The sequence below is a fragment of the Zalophus californianus genome, chromosome 1 (assembly GCF_009762305.2).
Source record: "Zalophus californianus isolate mZalCal1 chromosome 1, mZalCal1.pri.v2, whole genome shotgun sequence".
In the NCBI taxonomy this organism is placed as follows: Eukaryota; Metazoa; Chordata; class Mammalia; order Carnivora; family Otariidae; genus Zalophus; species Zalophus californianus.
The window spans coordinates 86144205-86148941 of NC_045595.1; positions in this window are offsets into that span (position 1 = coordinate 86144205).

Genomic DNA, 4737 nt, shown 5'->3' on the forward strand with positions numbered 1-4737 from the left:
CACTCCATATGGGATACTAATCAGCTTAATTACATGGGGGAAAAAAAAACCTCCAAGAACCAAAACTGCTCCAATGTTTCATCAGAGGAAAACCAAAAAAGCTGAAAAATATGCTTTCTTTGAACAGAAAAACAGGTAAAATGTTGGAAAGGATCAATCAAAAATGGGCCTTTAATTGCTGTTTCTTTCACCAGAGGAACATAGAAGACATTGGAAAATACATTCTTTTCAGATAGAAAAATAGAATGTTGGAAAAGATCATTCCGAGACTGAGCGGTTTTTAGTTGTCAACCATTAATATCCATTTTTATTCTGCCACCGAGTTTACACTCAGCATTTACATATTATCTGCGAGATACTACGTGTGTCAGTTTTGTGGGTATGGTGAGCAGCCTGTCAATCTCACCCTGCTTTGGGCTCAAACTGACTTAGAAGTACAGTTGATCCATTCTTCCAACAAAACATCCGTTGAGGGCCTCTGACGTACCAGGCTGCCCCGAGCCTGCTGCTTCGTCATGTGCTCAGCCAGCTGCCTTCCTTCCCTTTCAGAGGAAGAGGGTACTTCGGAGGCCATCGTCCAGTGCCCTTCCTTTGAGCGCCCTGATCCTTCTTCTGATGCCAGCTCAGATGGGTCACTGATTTACGGGGCTCCTGATACCAAGAAAGAACCTCCAAAAGGCTGTATGAGAAGATAAAGAGAAATCATTGGCATAGCTCTTGTCCCTGAGACCCTCGCAATGGTTCTGGAGATAGAGCATCACCAGGAAAGAAAGAAAAGCCCATCTTTCAGAGAGTTGGTGAGCTGACACCCGAAGGGTAGGTAATACAGGAGCGAAACAGGAGTGAAATATGTCTTCCAAGTCCCAGGTTAACTATGGCGTGTATGCAGGGTGGGAAGGGAAACTGCACGAATGCAGAACAGTCCAAATGAGCCAGTAGAGGCTCAACTGTGGAAGGCTTGGAAGTCAGGGATAGATTTAGACCTTCTGGGCTAAGGAAAAGGGAATAGTTTACATATCAAAAGCAAGGCTCTGATACATTGCCTCCTCCCCACCCCCCAAAAATCATGCGTGTTGAAGCAGCCAGTGTGGTAGAGTGGAAAGAGTAAAGCCTTTGGTAAAGCCTTGGGTTGAATCCGGGCTTAACCACTTACCAGCCATGTGACCTTGGGAAAGCTTCTTATCATCTCTGAGCCTCAGTTTTCTCATGTAAATAAAGAAACGAGGTCTGTGTTCGAAAGTTGTGCTGTTGGGCGCCTGGGTGGCTCAGTCAGTTAAGTGTCTGCCTTCAGCTCAGCTCGTGGTCCCAGGGTCCTGGGATTGAGCCCCACATCGGGCTCCTGCTCGGCGGGAAGACTGCTTCTCCCTCTCCCACTCCCCTTGTTTGTGTTCCCTCTCTCGCTGTCTCTCTCTCTCTCTGTCAAATAAATAAACAAAACCTTTAAAAAAATAAACATTAAAAAAAAATAAAGTTGTGCTGTCTGGTGTGGTAGACATCAGCCTTAGTGGCTATTGCGCTTGAAATGCAGTTAGTCCAAATTCAGATGTACTCTAAGTTGTGAAATGTACACCAGATGTGGAAAATTCAGTATGAAAAAGTAAAAGGAAGAAAAATATCTCATGATTCTTTATATTGATTATATGCTGAAATTGATGACATTGGATATATTGGGTTAAATAAAATACATTGTGAAAGTTCGTTTTATCTGTTTCTTTTTTACTTTTTTTAATGTAGCTACTAGAAAATTTAAAATTACATAGCCATAATGTTAGACGAAGCAAGAAACAGTTCTTTTTCTCTAGTAGAAACAGGAAGTAGGTGGTGCCTGGGTGGCACAGTTGGTTAAGCCTCCAACTCATGATTTTGGCTCAGGTCATGATCTCAGGGTCGTGAGATCAAGCCCGCATCAGGCACTGCCCTGGGTGTGGAACCTGCTTAAGATTCTTTTTCTCATTCTTCCTCTGCCCCTCCTGACTCTCTCTCTCTCAAATAAATAAATCTTAAAAAAGAAAGAAAGAAAGAAAGAAAGAAAGAAAGAAAGAAAGAAAGAAAGAAAGAAAGAAAGAAAGGAACTGTAAGTAAAATATTGTTCCCTAATATCTTTAAAATCAAATATCTTTAAATTTACCATACATAGCCACGATTTCTATCAATGCCGTTTGGCCGTGTCCTCCTACTCAGACTCTGGGCTGGACTTGCTACTTGCTTTGCCGTGGTGACTTGAGCAAACAGGATGCAAGCAGAGGCTGTCAGACTGTGCATCAGGGCTAACTCTCTTGCACTCTTGGGAACCTCACAGCTAAGTGAGTAAACCCAAGCTAGCCTGCTGAATGACAAAAGATAACATGGTCAAGTTTCCCCACTGCTCCAGCTGTCACAGAGCCAATCACCAGACATGTAAGCAAAGCCATTCTAGGTCATCCAGGCCCAACTAAGCTGATCTAGCTGACCCATAGAATCATGAGAAATAATAAATGTGTATTGTTTTAGCATAAGACTTGGGCTGTCTTGTGCAGCAAAAGTTAACTGGTGGAGTGTGGATGGGTCCATGACAACCATGTTATGAGTAGAGTCTTCAGCAGAGTCTGGGGAAGAATGGAGATTGGTAAAATCCAGTTAATCTGGTCTCTATTTGGGGGGTGAGCTTCCAACTTCATTCATACACACACATACACTGACATACACCCCCCCACACACACATACACCACACACACACACACACACACACACACACATACAACTCAGAGAATTGGAAATGTGGGTTCAAACAGATTGAAGATCTCACACAGGATTTTCCAACCCTTTGAGGCATAAAGATTACTTTTTCTTTTTTTAAAAAAGATTTTATTTATTTATTTGACAGAGAGAGAGAGCATGCGCACAAGCAGGGAGAGCGGCAGAGGGAGAGGGAGAAACAGACTCCCCGATGAGCAGGGAGCCCCAATGGGGCTTGATCCCAGGACCCTGGAATCATGACCTGAGCCAAAGGCGGACACTTAACCAACAGAGCCACCTAGGTGCCCCAAGATTTCTTTTTCTGATGGCAAAACACTTGGACACCTGTATTCTGGTAGTTGTTTATTAATATCTATCTATTGACTGGGAACATATATAATGCCCACAGAGCCCTTGCCAGTACTTACATGCATTTATGAAATTGAAAGAGGGCTTTCCAGATGGATCAATTAAAAAATGATGCCACTCAGGGATGACTCAGCCCCAAAGTAGGACAAATGGCTCGTGGAAGGGAGATAGAGCTGGTTTCAATTCTTGTATGAGCTCCTCAGCTGGGCAATTTGGGCCAGAGGACAGCCCATCTAACCACAGGGAAGCCCTGATAACCCAAAGACTATGGATTCAGTAAAGCTTTGAAATAAAATTGTGTTTGGCTCCTAGGAACGGTGTCTGGATGGATTTGAAAAATAGTCACTATTTATTTTACAGAAAAGACCAAAAAAAAGAAAAACAAGCTTTGAGGGTTGAAATGGATTCAGAGACTTCTAGCCATGATTTTAAACTTCCCCAAGGGTCTGTAGGCCAGAGCTGGGTAGAGACCACTCAAGATTGTGTCTAATGGCCACGGTAGGGCAAGAATGAAAGTGACGTTGTCCATTTCTGGACCAAACTGAGTTCACAACTACAGATCAAGTGTGAGAATTGAGGAAGTACAGTGACACCTTACCATTCTGTCCCACATTGAAATCACAGAACTTGGGGCTAAATGAATCCTTTTATGTTTTGTTCACACATTTTTCTGTGGAAAAAAAAAGCCTACAAATGAATAATCTTCATATAAAATTCTGAGTTATTAATAACACTTAGCTTGAGCCATGAGTTAATTTAGCCACTCAACTCTCCCAGCGTAACCAAAATGTGCCACCTGAGAAACTGCTTTGGTGTGTCAAGATTCCCCCCAAAGGCCACTAAATCCAGAGTTGGGCATTGACGCATTATTCCATCACTCCTCACATCCAGCCAAACACTGAATTAAATATAAAAATATGCCTTCCTATCTGTTGACTGTTCCCTGGAGACCCTGTGATCCTCCGTAACAATGCCTCATATATAATGTATTCACTTTTCTACAGCGCTTTTGTTAAACCACAAATCATAAACCACAGAACTATCTTTACAGGTAAAATAAATTTTTCTTTCACAATGATCTTATAAGATGACAAGGGCAAGCATGACATTTTCACCTGTTTTAGAGATGAGAGAAATTGAGGGACAGAGATGATATTCTTTTTTTTAATTTTATTTACTTATTTGACAGAGAGAGAGAGAGAGCACAAGCGGGGGAAGAAGCAGAGGGAGAAGGAGAAGCAGGCTTCCCGCTGAGCAGGGAGCCCGATTCGGGATCATGGGATCATGACCCGAGCCAAAGGCAGATGCTTAACTGACTGAGCCATCAAAAAGTTGCCGCAACAGAGATAATACTCTTAAAATGATTAGCAGTCTGGTCAGCGCAGAGCTCTCTCCACTACCTGAAGCTGCTCTGTATGGGACAATAGGAAATCACAGGTACCATCTTTCTCAACTCTTTAGTTAACCCAAGCCAGTAGGCACGCTGGCAAATGTTTAACAACTGGATCTCCAAGTGGCAAAGCCATAATTTGCAGCACTTGCCAATTTCCATGGTATAAATACTCCCACCGAAGCTGATTTCCAGACCTTGTGATATCACCCAATGCGGTTGGGAAGCGATGCTCAGCAGCTCACCATTGTTTAGGGTTTCTA